Source organism: Narcine bancroftii, chromosome 4 (genome assembly GCF_036971445.1).
Source record: "Narcine bancroftii isolate sNarBan1 chromosome 4, sNarBan1.hap1, whole genome shotgun sequence".
NCBI classification, from domain to species: Eukaryota; Metazoa; Chordata; class Chondrichthyes; order Torpediniformes; family Narcinidae; genus Narcine; species Narcine bancroftii.
This window is the reverse complement of record NC_091472.1, coordinates 163,651,217-163,667,016: the sequence shown is the minus strand read 5'-3', so window position 1 is coordinate 163,667,016 and position 15,800 is coordinate 163,651,217.

Here is a 15,800-nt window from a genome sequence, read left to right as displayed (position 1 = left end):
CGCCTCTGATTCCCCACCTCTGTTTCCCCATATCTGATTCCCCGCCTCTGATTCCCCAACTCTAATACCCCGCCTCTAATTCCCCAGCTCTGATTCCCCGCCTCTGATTCCCCGCATCTGATTTCCTGCCTCTGATTCCCCGCCTCTGATTCCAGGCCTCTGATTCCCAGCATCTGATTCCGGCCTCTGATTCCCGGCCTCTGATTCCCTGCCTCTGATTCCCCATCTCTGATTCCGCACATCTGATTCCTTGCTTCTGATTCCCCACCTCTGATTCCCCATATCTGATTCCCCGCCTGGGTTTCCCCGCCTCTGATTCCCCGCCTCTGTTTCCCAATATCTAAGTCCCCGCCTCTGATTCCCCAAATCTGATTCCCCACCTCTGATTCCCCAGCTCTGATTCCCCGCCTCTGATTCCCCGCATCTGATTCCCTGCATCTGATTCCAAGCCTCTGATTCCCTGCCTCTGATTCCCAACCTCTGATTCCCCACCTCTGATTCCCCATATCTGATTCCCCGCCTCTGTTTCCCCGCCTCGGATTCCCCGCCTCTGTTTCCCCATATCTGATTCCCGGCCTCTGATTCCCCGCATCTGATTCTGCGCCTCAGATTCCCTGCCTCTGATTCCCCATCTCCGATTCCGCACATCTGATTCCCTTCCTCTGATTCCCCGCCTCTGATTCCCCGCCTCTGATTCCCTGCCTCTGATCCCCAACCTCGGATTCCCCACCTCTGATTCCCCATATCTGATTCCCCGCCTCTGTTTCCCCGCCTCTGATTCCCCGCCTCTGATTCCCAACTCTGATTCCCGGCCTCTGATTCCCCAGCTCTGATTCCCCGTGTTTGATTCCCTGCCTCTGATTCCCTGCCCTGATTCCCCATCTCTGTTTCACCGCCTTTGATTCACCACCTCTGATTCCCCATATCTGATTCCCCGACTTTGATTCCCTGCCTCTGATTCCCAACCACTGATTCCACACTTCTGATTCCCCATATCTGATTCCCCGCCTCTATTTCCCCATATCTGATTCCCCGCCTCTGATTCCCCAACTCTGATTCCCCGCCTCTGATTCCCCAGCTCTGATTCCCCGACTCTGATTCCCGGAGTCCGATTCCCTGCCTCTGATTCCCCGCCTCTGATTCCCCATCTCTGATTCCCCGCCTCCGATTCCCCGTGTCTGATTCCCTGCCTCTGATTCCCCGCCTCTGATTCCCCGCCTCTGATTCCTTGCCACTGATTCCCTGCCCCTGATTCCCCAATTCTGATTCCCCATATCTGATTCCCCGCCTCTGTTTCCCCGCCTCTGATTCCCCGCCTCTGATTCCCCATATCTGATTCCCTGCCTCTGATTCCCCAACTCTGATTCACTGCCTCTGATTCCCCAGCTCTGAATCCCCGCCTCTGATTCCCCGCGTCTGATTCCCTGCCTCTGATTCCCCGCCTTGATTCCCCATCTCTGATTCACAACCTCTGATTCCCCACCTCTGATTCCCTATATTTGATTCCCCGCCTCTGTTTCCCCGCCTCTGATTCGCAACCTCTAATTCCCCACCTCTGATTCCCCATATCTGATTCCGGGCCTCTGTTGCCCTGCCTCTGATTCCCGGCCTCTGTTTCCCCATATCTGATTCCCCTCCTCTGATTCCCCAACTCTGATTCCCCGCCTCTGATTCCCCAGCTCTGATTCCCCGCCTTTTATTCCCGGCCTCTGATTCCCTGCCACTGATTCCCCGCCCCTGATTCCCCACCTCTGATTCCCCATATCTGATTCCCCGCCTCTGTTTCCCCAGCTCTGATTCCCCACCTCTGATTCCCCAGCTCTGATTCCCTGCCACTGATTCCCCGCCCCTGATTCCCCACCTCTGATTTCCCATATCTGATTCCCCGCCTCTGTTTCCCCAGCTCTGATTCCCTGCCTCTGATTCCCTGCCCTGATTCCCCATCTCTGTTTCACCGCCTTTGATTCGCCACCTCAGATTCCCCATATCTGATTCCCCGCCTCTGTTTCCCCGCCTCTGATTCCCTGCCTCTGATTCCCAACCTCTGATTCCACACCTCTGATTCCCCATATCTGATTCCCCGCCTCTATTTCCCCATATCTGATTCCCCGCCTCTGATTCCCCAACTCTGATTCCCCACCTCTGATTCCCCAGCTCTGATTCCCCGCCTCTGATTCCCGGCGTCCGATTCCCTGCCTCTGATTCCCCGCCTCTGATTCCCCATCTCTGATTCTCCATATCTGATTCCCCGCCTCTGAATCCCCATCTCTGATTCCCGGACTCTGATTCCCCTCCTCTGATTCCCGGCTTCTTATTCCCAGCATCAGATTCCCGGCCTCTGATTCCCGGCCTCTGATTCCCCGCTTCTGATTCTGATTCCCTGCCTCTGATTCCCCATCTCTGATTACGCACATCTGATTCCCCACCTCTGATTCCCCAGCTCTGATTCCCCGCCTCTGATTCCCCGCATCTGATACCCTGCATCTGATTCCAAGCCTCTGATTCCCTGCCTCTGATTCCCAACCTCTGATTCCCCACCTCTGATTCCCCATATCTGATTCCCCGCCTCTGTTTCCCCGCCTCGGATTCCCCGCCTCTGTTTCCCCATATCTGATTCCCGGCCTCTGATTCCCCGCCTCTGATTCCCCATATCTGATTCCCTGCCTCTGATTCCCCAACTCTGATTCCCCGCCTCTGATTCCCCAGCTCTGAATCCCCGCCTCTGATTCCCCGCGTCTGATTCCCTGCCTCTGATTCCCCGCCTTGATTCCCCATCTCTGATTCACAACCTCTGATTCCCCACCTCTGATTCCCTATATTTGATTCCCCGCCTCTGTTTCCCCGCCTCTGATTCCCCGCCTCTGATTCCCCATATCTGATTCCCCGCCTCTGATTGCCCACCTCTGATTCCCAGCCTCTGATTCGCCAGCTCTGATTCCCCGCCTCTGATTCCACGCATCTGATTCCCTGCCTCTGATTCCCCGCCTCTGATTCCCCATCTCTGATTCACCGCCTTTGATTCGCCACCTCTGATTCCCCATATATGATTCCCCACCTCTGTTTCCCCGCCTCTGATTCCCCGCCTCTGATTCTCCATATCTCATTCCCCGCCTCTGAATCCCCATCTCTGATTCCCGGACTCTGATTCCCCTCCTCTGATTCCCGGCCTCTTATTCCCAGCATCTGATTCCCGGCCTCTGATTCCCCGCTTCTGATTCCCTGCCTCTGATTCCCCATCTCTGATTCCGCACATCTGATTCCATGCCTCTGATTCCCCTCCTCTGATTCCCCATATCTGATTCCCCGCCTCTGTTTCCCCGCCTCTGATTCCCCGCCTCTGTTTCCCTATATCTAATTCCCCACCTCTGATGTCCCAACTCAGATTCCCCGCCTCTGATTCCCCAGCTCTGATTCCCCGCATCTGATTCCCTGCATCCGATTCCCCATATCTGATTCCCCGCCTCTGTTTCCCCGCCTCTGATTCCCCGCCTCTGTTTCCCCATATCTGATTCCCGCCTCTGATTCCCAACTATGATTCCCCGCCTCTGATTCCCCAGCTCTGATTCCCTGCCTCTGATTCCCCGCGTTCTATTCCCTGCCTCTGATTCCCCGCCTGTGATTCCCCATCACTGATTCACCACCTCTGATTCCCTACCTCTGATTCCCCATATCTAATTCCCCGCCTCTGTTTGCCCGCCTCTGATTCCCCGCCTCTGTTTCCCCATATCTGATTCCCCGCCTCTGAATCCCCAACTCTGATTCCCTGCCTCAGATTCCCCAGCTCTGATTCCCCGCCTTTGATTCCCCCCGTCTGATTCCCAGCCTCTGAATCCCCGTGTCTGATTTCCTGCCTCTGATTCCCCGCCTCTGATTCCCCATCTCTGATTCACCGCCTCTGATTCCCCACCTCTGTTTCCCCATCTCTGATTCCGCACATCCAATTCCCTGCCTCTGATTCCCCAACTCTGATTCCCCACCTCTGATTCCCCAGCTCTGATTCCCCGCCTCAGATTCCCCGCGTCTGATTCCCTGCCTCTGATTCCCCGCATCTGATTCCCTGCCTCTGATTCCCCATATCTGATTCCCCGCCTCTGATTCCCCAACTCTGATTCCCCGCTTCTGATTCCCCAGCTCTGAATCCCCGCCTCTGATTCCCCGCGTCTGATTCCCTGCCTCTGATTCCCCGCCTCTGATTCCCCATCTGTGATTCACAACCTCTGATGCCCCACCTCTGATTCCCCATATCTGATTCCCCGCCTCTGATTGCCCACCTCTGATTCCCCGCGTCTGATACCCTGCCTCTGATTCCCCGCCTCTGATTCCCCATCTCTGATTCACCACCTCTGATTCCCGGCCTCTGATTCCCCATCTCTGATTCCGCACATCCGATTCCCTGCCTATGATTCCCCACCTCTGATTCCCCGCCTCTGATTCCCCATATTTGATTCCCTGCCTCTGTTTCCCGGCCTCTGATTCCCTACCTCTGTTTCCCCATATCTGATTCCCCGCCTCTGATTCCCCAACTCTAATACCCCGCCTCTGATTCCCCAGCTCTGATTCCCCGCCTCTGATTCCCCGCATCTGATTCCCTGCCTCTGATTCCCCGCCTCTGATTCCAGGCCTCGGATTCCCATCATCTGATTCCGGCCTCTGATTCCCGGCCTCTGATTCCCTGCTTCTGATTCTGATTCCCTGCCTCTGATTCCCCATCTCTGATTCCGCACATCTGATTCCCTGCCTCTGATTCCCCACCTCTGATTCCCCATATCTGATTCCCCGCCTCTGTTTCCCCGCCTCTGATTCCCCGCCTCTGTTTCCCAATATCTAAGTCCCCACCTCTGATTCCCCAAATCTGATTCCCCACCTCTGATTCCCCAGCTCTGATTCCCCGCCTCTGATTCCCCGCATCTGATTCCCTGCATCTGATTCCAAGCCTCTGATTCCCTGCCTCTGATTCCCAACCTCTCATTCCCCACCTCTGATTCCCCATATCTGATTCCCCGCCTCTGTTTCCCCGCCTCGGATTCCCCGCCTCAGTTTCCCCATATCTGATTCCCGGCCTCTGATTCCCCGCCTCAGATTCCCCGCCTCTGATTCCCTGCCTCTGATTCCCCATCTCCGATTCCCTGCCTCTGATTCCCAACCTCTGATTCCCCACCTCTGATTCCCCATATCTGATTCCCCGCCTCTGTTTCCCCGCCTCTGATTCCCCGCCTCTGATTCCCAACTCTGATTCCCCGCCTCTGATTCCCCAGCTCTGATTCCCCGTGTTTGATTCCCTGCCTCTGATTCCCTGCACTGATTCCCCATCTCTGTTTCACCGCCTTTGATTCGCCACCTCTGATTCCACATATCTGATTCCCCGCCTCTGTTTCCCCGACTCTGATTCCCTTCCTCTGATTCCCAACCTCTGATTCCACACATCTGATTCCCCATATCTGATTCCCCGCCTCTATTTCCCCATATCTGAATCCCCGCCTCTGATTCCCCAACTCTGATTCCCCGCCTCTGATTCCCCAGCTCTGATTCACCGCCTCTGATTCCCCGTGTCTGATTCCCTGCCTCTGATTCCCCGCCTCTGATTCCCCGCCTCTGATTCCCTGACACTGAATCCCTGCCCCTGATTCCCCACCTCTGATTCCCCATATCTGATTCCCCGCCTCTGTTTCCCCGCCTCTGATTCCCCGCCTCTGATTCCCCATATCTGATTCCCTGCCTCTGATTCCCCAACTCTGATTCCCCGCCTCTGATTCCCCAGCTCTGAATCCCCGCCTCTGATTCCCCGTGTCTGATTCCCTGCCTCTGATTCCCCGCCTTGATTCCCCATCTCTGATTCACAACCTCTGATTCCCCACCTCTGATTCCCTATATTTGATTCCCCGCCTCTGTTTCCCCGCCTCTGATTCCCCGCCTCTGATTCCCCATATCTGAGTCCCCGCCTCTGATTGCCCACCTCTGATTCCCCGCCTCTGATTCGCCAGCTCTGATTCCCCGCCTCTGATTCCCCGCATCTGATTCCCTGCCTCTGATTCCCCGCCTCTGATTCCCCAACTCTGATTCACCGCCTTTGATTCGCCACCTCTGATTCCCCATATCTGATTCCCCACCTCTGTTTCCCGGTCTCTGATTCCCCGCCTCTGATTCTCCATATCTCATTCCCCGCCTCTGAATCCCCATCTCTGATTCCCGGACTCTGATTCCCCACCTCTGATTCCCGGCCTCTTATTCCCAGCATCTGATTCCCGGCCTCCGATTCCCGGCCTCTGATTCCCCGCTTCTGATTCTGATTCCCTGCCTCTGATTCCCCATCTCTGATTCAGCACATCTGAATCCCTGCCTCTGATTCCCCACCTCTGATTCCTCATATCTGATTCCCCGCCTCTGTTTCCCCGCCTCTGATTCCCCGCCTCTGTTTCCCTATATCTAATTCCCCACCTCTGATGCCCCAACTCTGATTCCCCGCCTCTGATTCCCCAGCTCTGATTCCCCGCCTCTGATTCCCCAGCTCTGATTCCCCGCCTCTGATTCCCCACATCCGATTCCCCATATCGGATTCCCCGCCTCTGTTTCCCCGCCTCTGATTCCCCGCCTCTGTTTCCCCATATCTGATTCCCGCCTCTGATTGCCCACCTCTGATTCCCCGCCTCTGATTCGCCAGCTCTGATTCCCCGCCTCTGATTCCCCGCATCTGATTCCCTGCCTCTGATTCCCCGCCTCTGATTCCCCATCTCTGATTCACCGCCTTTGATTCGCCACCTCTGATTCCCCATATCTGATTCCCCACCTCTGTTTCCCGGTCTCTGATTCCCCGCCTCTGATTCTCCATATCTCATTCCCCGCCTCTGAATCCCCATCTCTGATTCCCGGACTCTGATTCCCCACCTCTGATTCCCGGCCTCTTATTCCCAGCATCTGATTCCCGGCCTCCGATTCCCGGCCTCTGATTCCCCGCTTCTGATTCTGATTCCCTGCCTCTGATTCCCCATCTCTGATTCAGCACATCTGAATCCCTGCCTCTGATTCCCCACCTCTGATTCCTCATATCTGATTCCCCGCCTCTGTTTCCCCGCCTCTGATTCCCCGCCTCTGTTTCCCTATATCTAATTCCCCACCTCTGATGCCCCAACTCTGATTCCCCGCCTCTGATTCCCCAGCTCTGATTCCCCGCCTCTGATTCCCCAGCTCTGATTCCCCGCCTCTGATTCCCCGCATCCGATTCCCCATATCGGATTCCCCGCCTCTGTTTCCCCGCCTCTGATTCCCCGCCTCTGTTTCCCCATATCTGATTCCCGTCTCTGATTCCCAACTATGATTCCCCGCCTCTGATTCCCCAGCTCTGATTCCCTGCGTCTGATTCCCTGCGTTCTATTCCCTGCCTCTGATTCCCCGCCTGTGATTCCCCATCACTGATTCACCACCTCTGATTCCCCACCTCTGATTCCCCATATCTAATTCCCAGCCTCTGTTTGCCCGCCTCTGATTCCCCGCCTCTGTTTCCCCATATCTGATTCCCCGTCTCTGAATCCCCAACTCTGATTCCCTGCCTCTGATTCCCCAGCTCTGATTCCCCGCCTTTGATACCCCCCGTCTGATTCCCAGCCTCTGAATCCCCGTGTCTGATTTCCTGCCTCTGATTCCCCGCCTCTGATTCCCCATCTCTGATTCCTCTGATTCCCCACATCTGATTCCCCATCTCTGATTCCGCACATCCGATTCCCTGCCTCTGATTCCCCAACTCTGATTCCCCACCACTGATTCCCCAGCTCTGATTCCTCACCTCAGATTCCCCGCGTCTGATTCCCTGCCTCTGATTCCCCGCCTCTGATTCCCCATCTCTGATTCCCCACCTCTGATTCCCCGTGTCTGATTCCCTGCCTCTGATTCCCCGCCTCTGAATCCCAGCCTCTGATTCCCCATATCTGATTCCCCACCTCTATTTCCCCACATCTGATTCCCCGCCTCTGATTCCCCAACTCTAATACCCCGCCTCTGATTCCCCAGCTCTGATTCCCCGCCTCTGATTCCCCGCATCTGATTCCCTGCCTCTGATTCCCCGCCTCTGATTCCAGGCCTCTGATTCCCAGCATCTGATTCCGGCCTCTGATTCCCGGCCTCTGATTCCCTGCTTCTGATTCTGATTCCCTGCCTCTGATTCCCCATCTCTGATTTTGCACATCTGATTCCTTGCCTCTGATTCCCCACCTCTGATTCCCCATATCTGATTCCCCGCCTGGGTTTCCCCGCCTCTGATTCCCCGCCTCTGTTTCCCAATATCTAAGTCCCCGCCTCTGATTCCCCAAATCTGATTCCCCACCTCTGATTCGCCAGCTCTGATTCCCCGCCTCTGATTCCCCGCATCTGATTCCCTGCATCTGATTCCAAGCCTCTGATTCCCTGCCTCTGATTCCCAACCTCTGATTCCCCACCTCTGATTCCCCATATCTGATTCCCCGCCTCTGTTTCCCCGCCTCGGATTCCCCGCCTCTGTTTCCCCATATCTGATTCCCTGCCTCTGATTCCCCGCCTCTGATTCCCCGCCTCTGATTCCCTTCCTCTGATTCCCGCCTCTGATTCCCCGCCTCTGATTCCCTGCCTCTGATTCCCAACCTCGGATTCCCCACCTCTGATTCCCCATATCTGATTCCCGGCCTCTGTTTCCCCGACTCTGATTCCCCGCCTCTGATTCCCAACTCTGATTCCCCGCCTCTGATTCCCCAGCTCTGATTCCCCGTGTTTGATTCCCTGCCTCTGATTCCCTGCCCTGATTCCCCATCTCTGTTTCACCGCCTTTGATTCGCCACCTCTGATTCCCCATATCTGATTCCCCGACTCTGATTCCCTGCCTCTGATTCCCAACGTCTGATTCCACACCTCTGATTCCCCATATCTGATTCCCCGCCTCTATTTCCCCATATCTGATTCCCCGCCTCTGATTCCCCAACTCTGATTCCCCGCCTCTGATTCCCCAGCTCTGATTCCCCGACTCTGATTCCCGGAGTCCGATTCCCTGCCTCTGATTCCCCGCCTCTGATTCCCCATCTCTGATTCCCCGCCTCCGATTCCCCGTGTCTGATTCCCTGCCTCTGATTCCCCGCCTCTGATTCCCCGCCTCTGATTCCCTGCCACTGATTCCCTGCCCCTGATTCCCCAATTCTGATTCCCCATATCTGATTCCCCGCCTCTGTTTCCCCGCCTCTGATTCCCCGCCTCTGATTCCCCATATCTGATTCCCTGCCTCTGATTCCCCAACTCTGATTCACCGCCTCTGATTCCCCAGCTCTGAATCCCCGCCTCTGATTCCCCGCGTCTGATTCCCTGCCTCTGATTCCCCGCCTTGATTCCCCATCTCTGATTCACAACCTCTGATTCCCCACCTCTGATTCCCTATGTTTGATTCCCCGCCTCTGTTTCCCCGCCTCTGATTCGCAACCTCTAATTCCCCACCTCTGATTCCCCATATCTGATTCCCCGCCTCTGTTACCCTGCCTCTGATTCCCGGCCTCTGTTTCCCCATATCTGATTCCCCTCCTCTGATTCCCCAACTCTGATTCCCCGCCTCTGATTCCCCAGCTCTGATTCCCCGCCTTTTATTCCCGGCCTCTGATTCCCTGCCACTGATTCCCCACCCCTGATTCCCCACCTCTGATTCCCCATATCTGATTCCCCGCCTCTGTTTCCCCAGCTCTGATTCCCCACCTCTGATTCCCCAGCTCTGATTCCCTGCCACTGATTCCCCGCCCCTGATTCCCCACCTCTGATTTCCCATATCTGATTCCCCGCCTCTGTTTCCCCAGCTCTGATTCCCTGCCTCTGATTCCCTGCCCTGATTCCCCATCTCTGTTTCACCGCCTTTGATTCGCCACCTCTGATTCCCCATATCTGATTCCCCGCCTCTGTTTCCCCGCCTCTGATTCCCTGCCTCTGATTCCCAACCTCTGATTCCACACCTCTGATTCCCCATATCTGATTCCCCGCCTCTATTTCCCCATATCTGATTCCCCGCCTCTGATTCCCCAACTCTGATTCCCCACCTCTGATTCCCCAGCTCTGATTCCCCGCCTCTGATTCCCGGCGTCCGATTCCCTGCCTCTGATTCCCCGCCTCTGATTCCCCATCTCTGATTCTCCATATCTGATTCCCCGCCTCTGAATCCCCATCTCTGATTCCCGGACTCTGATTCCCCTCCTCTGATTCCCGGCCTCTTATTCCCAGCATCTGATTCCCGGCCTCTGATTCCCGGCCTCTGATTCCCCGCTTCTGATTCTGATTCCCTGCCTCTGATTCCCCATCTCTGATTCCGCACATCTGATTCCCTGCCTCTGATTCCCCACCTCTGATTCCCCATATCTGATTCCCCGCCTCTGTTTCCCCACCTCTGATTCCCCGCCTCTGTTTCCCTATATCTAATTCCCCACCTCTGATGCTCCAACTCTGATTCCCCGCCTCTGATTCCCCAGCTCTGATTCCCCGTCTCTGATTCCCTGCATCCGATTCCCCATATCTGATTCCCCGCCTCTGTTTCCCCGCCTCTGATTCCCCACCTCTGTTTCCCCATATCTGATTCCCGCCTCTGATTCCCAACTATGATTCCCCGCCTCTGATTCCCCAGCTCTGATACCCTGCCTCTGATTCCCCGCCTCTGTTTCCCCATCTCTGATTCACCGCCTCTGATTCCCCACCTCTGATTCCCCATCTCTGATTCCGCACATCCAATTCCCTGCCTCTGATTCCCCAACTCTGATTCCCCACCTCTGATTCCCCAGCTCTGATTCCCCGCCTCAGATTGCCCGCGTCTGATTCCCTGCCTCTGATTCCCTGCCTCTGATTCCCTACCTCTGATTCCCCATATCTGATTCCCCGCCTCTGATTCCCCTACTCTGATTCCCCGCTTCTGATTCCCCAGCTCTGAATCCCCGCCTCTGATTCCCCGCGTCTGATTCCCTGCCTCTGATTCCCCGCCTCTGATTCCCCATCTGTGATTCACAACCTCTGATGCCCCACCTCTGATTCCCCATATCTGATTCCCCGCCTCTGTTTCCCCGCCTCTGATTCCCCGCCTCTGATTCCCCATATCTGATTTTCCGCCTCTGATTGCTCACCTCTGATTCCCCGCGTCTGATACCCTGCCTCTGATTCCCCGCCTCTGATTCCCCATCTCTGATTCACCACCTCTGATTCCCGGCCTCTGATTCCCAATCTCTGATTCCGCACATCCGATTCCATGCCTATGATTCCCCACCTCTGATTCCCCGCCTCTGATTCCCCATATCTGATTCCCGGCCTCTGATTCCCCGCCTCTGATTCCCCGCCTCTGATTCCCTGCCTCTGATTCCCCATCTCCGATTCCGCACATCTGATTCCCTTCCTCTGATTCCCCGCCTCTGATTCCCCGCCTCTGATTCCCTGCCTCTGATTCCCAACCTCTGATTCCCCACCTCTGATTCCCCATATCTGATTCCCCGCCTCTGTTTCCCCGCCTCTGATTCCCCGCCTCTGATTCCCAACTCTGATTCCCCGCCTCTGATTCCCCAGCTCTGATTCCCCGTGTTTGATTCCCTGCCTCTGATTCCCTGCCCTGATTCCCCATCTCTGTTTCACCGCCTTTGATTCGCCACCTCTGATTCCACATATCTGATTCCCCGCCTCTGTTTCCCCGACTCTGATTCCCTTCCTCTGATTCCCAACCTCTGATTCCACACCTCTGATTCCCCATATATGATTCCCCGCCTCTATTTCCCCATATCTGATTCCCCGCCTCTGATTCCCAAACTCTGATTCCCCGCCTCTGATTCCCCAGCTCTGATTCCTCGACTCTGATTCCCGGCGTCCGATTACCTGCCTCTGATTCCCCGCCTCTGATTCCCCATCTCTGATTCCCCGCCTCTGATTCCCCGTGTCTGATTCCCTGCCTCTGATTCCCCGCCTCTGATTCCCCGCCTCTGATTCCCTGCCACTGATTCCCTGCCCCTGATTCCCCACCTCTTTCCCCATATCTGATTCCCCGCCTCTGTTTCCCCGCCTCTGATTCCCCGCCTCTGATTCCCCATATCTGATTCCCTGCCTCTGATTCCCCAACTCTGATTCCCCGCCTCTGATTCCCCAGCTCTGAATCCCCGCCTCTGATTCCCCGTGTCTGATTCCCTGCCTCTGATTCCCCGCCTTGATTCCCCATCTCTGATTCACAACCTCTGATTCCCCACCTCTGATTCCCTATATTTGATTCCCCGCCTCTGTTTCCCCGCCTCTGATTCCCCGCCTGTGATTCCCCATATCTGATTCCCCGCCTCTGATTGCCCACCTCTGATTCCCCGCCTCTGATTCGCCAGCTCTGATTCCCCGCCTCTGATTCCCCGCATCTGATTCCCTGCCTCTGATTCCCCGCCTCTGATTCCCCATCTCTGATTCACCGCCTTTGATTCGCCACCTCTGATTCCCCATATCTGATACCCCACCTCTGTTTCCCGGCCTCTGATTCCCCGCCTCTGATTCTCCATATCTCATTCCCCGCCTCTGAATCCCCATCTCTGAATCCCGGACTCTGATTCCCCACCTCTGATTCCCGGCCTCTTATTCCCAGCATCTGATTCCCGGCCTCTGATACCGGGCCTCTGATTCCCCGCTTCTGATTCTGATTCCCTGCCTCTGATTCCCCATCTCTGATTCTGCACATCTGATTCCCTGCCTCTGATTCCCCACATCTGATTCCCCATATCTGATTCCCCGCCTCTGTTTCCCCGCCTCTGATTCCCCGCCTCTGTTTCCCTATATCTAATTCCCCACCTCTGATGCCCCAACTCTGATTCCCCGCCTCTGATTCCCCTGCTCTGATTCCCCGCCTCTGATTCCCCGCATTCGATTCCCCATATCTGATTCCCCGCCTCTGTTTCCCCGCCTCTGATTCCCCGCCTCTGTTTCCCCATATCTGATTCCCCGCCTCTGATTCCCAACTATGATTCCCCGCCTCTGATTCCCCAGCTCTGATTCCCTGCGTCTGATTCCCTGCGTTCTATTCCCTGCCTCTGATTCCCCGCCTGTGATTCCCCATCACTGATTCACCACCTCTGATTCCCCACCTCTGATTCCCCATATCTAATTCCCCGCCTCTGTTTGCCCGCCTCTGATTCCCCGCCTCTGTTTCCCCATATCTGATTCCCCGTCTCTGAATCCCCAACTCTGATTCCCTGCCTCTGATTCCCCAGCTCTGATTCCCCGCCTTTGATTCCCCCCGTCTGATTCCCAGCCTCTGAATCCCCGTGTCTGATTTCCTGCCTCAGATTCCCCGCCTCTGATTCCCCATCTCTGATTCCTCTGATTCCCCACATCTGATTCCCCATCTCTGATTCCGCACATCCGATTCCCTGCCTCTGATTCCCCAACTCTGATTCCCCACCTCTGATTCCCCAGCTCTGATTCCCCGCCTCAGATTCCCCGCGTCTGATTCCCTGCCTCTGATTCCCCGCCTCTGATTCCCCATCTCTGATTCCCCACCTCTGATTCCCCGTGTCTGATTCCCTGCCTCTGATTCCCCGCCTCTGAATCCCAGCCTCTGATTCCCCATATCTGATTCCCCGCCTCTGATTCCCTGCCTCTGATTCCCCAGCTCTGATTCCCCGCCTTTGATTCCCCCCGTCTGATTCCCAGCCTCTGAATCCCCGTGTCTGATTTCCTGCCTCTGATTCCCCGCCTCTGATTCCCCATCTCTGATTCACCGCCTCTGATTCCCCATCTCTGATTCCCCACCTCTGATTCCCCGTGTCTGATTCCCCGTGTCTGATTCCCTGCCTCTGATTCCACGCCTCTGATTCCCCATATCTCATTCCCTGCCACTGATTCCCCGCCTCTGATTCCCCATCTCTGATTCACCACCTCTGATTCCCGGCCTCTGATTGCCCACCTCTGATTCCCCGCCTCTGATTCGCCAGCTATGATTCCCCCCCTCTGATTCCCCGCGTCTGATTCCCCGCCTCTGATACCCCAACTCTAATACCCCGCCTCTGATTCCCCAGCTCTGATTCCCCTCCTCTGATTCCCCGCATCTGATTCCCTGCCTCTGATTCCCCGCCTCTGATTCCAGGCCTCTGATTCCCAACCTCTGATTCCCCACCTCTGATTCCCCATATCTGATTCCCCGCCTCTGTTTCACCGCCTCTGATTCCCCGCCTCTGTTTCCCCATATCTGATTCCCCTCCTCTGATTCCCCAACTCTGATTCCCCGCCTGTGATACCCCAGCTCTAATTCCCCGCCTCTGATTCCCCATATCTGATTCCCATCCTCTGATTGCCCACCTCTGATTCCCCGCCTCTGATTCGCCAGCACTGATTCCCCGCCTCTGATTCCCCGCATCTGATTCCCTGCCTCTGATTCCCCGCCTCTGATTCCCCATCTCTGATACCCCGCCTGTGATTCCCCAGCTCTGATTCCCAGCCTCTGATTCCCCGTGTTTGATCCCCTGCCTCTGATTACCTTCCTCTGATTCCCGGCCTCTGATACCCCGCTTCTGATTCTGATTCCCTGCCTCTGATTCCCCATCTCTGATTCACCACATCTAATTTCCTGCCTCTGATTCCACGCCCCTGATTCCCCACCTCTGATTCCCCATATCTGAATCCCCGCCTCTGTTTCCACTCCTCTGATTCCCTGCCTCTGATTCCCAACCTCTGATTCCCCACCCCTGATTCCCCATATCTGATTCCCCGCCTCTGTTTCCCTGCCTCTGATTCTCCGCCCCTGTTTCCCCATATCTGATTCCCCGCCTCTGATTCCCCAACTCTGATTACCCACCTCTGATTCCCCAGCTCTTATTCCCCGCCTCTGATTCCCCGTGTTTGATTCCCTGCCTCTGATTCCCCGCCTCTGATTCCCCATCTCTGATTCACCGCCTTTGATTCGACACCTCTGATTCCCCATATCTGATTCCCCACCTCTGTTACCCCGCCTCTGATTCCCCGCCTCTGATTCCCCATATATCATTCCCCGCCTCTGAATCCCCATCTCTGATTCCCGGAATCTGATTCCCCACCTCTGATTCCCGGCCTCTTATTCCCGGCATCTGAATCCCGGCCTCTGATTCCCGGCCTCTGATTCCCCGCTTCTGATTCTGATTCCCTGCCTCTGATTCCCCATCTCTGATTCCGCACATCTGATTCCCTGCCTCTGATTCCCCACCTCTGATTCCCCATATCTGATTCCCCACCTCTGTTTCCCCGCCTCTGATTCCCCGCCTCTGTTTCCCCATATCTAATTCCCCACCTCTGATGCCCCAACTCTGATACCCCGCCTCTGATTCCCCAGCTCTGATTCCCCGCCTCTGATTTCCCGCATCCGATTCCCCATATCTGATTCCCCGCCTCTGTTTCCCCGCCTTTGATTCCCCGCCTCTGTTTCCCCATATCTGATTCCCCGCCTCTGATTCCCAACTATGATTCCCCGCCTCTGATTCCCCAGCTCTGATTCCCCGCCTCTGATTCCCCGCGTTCTATTCCCTGCCTCTGATTCCCCGCCTGTGATTCCCCATCTCTGATTCACCACCTCTGATTCCCCACCTCTGATTCCCCATATCTAATTCCCCGCCTCTGTTTGCCCGCCTCTGATTCCCCGCCTCTGTTTCCCCATATCTGATTCCCCGTGTCTGATTCCCTGCCTCTGATTCCCCGCCTCTGATTCCCCGCCTCTGATTCCCTGCCACTGATTCCCTGCCCCTGATACCCCACCTCTGATTCCCCATATCTGATTCCCTGCCTCTGTTTCCCCGCCTCTGATTCCCCGCCTCTGATTCCCCGCCTCTGATTCCCCGCCTCTG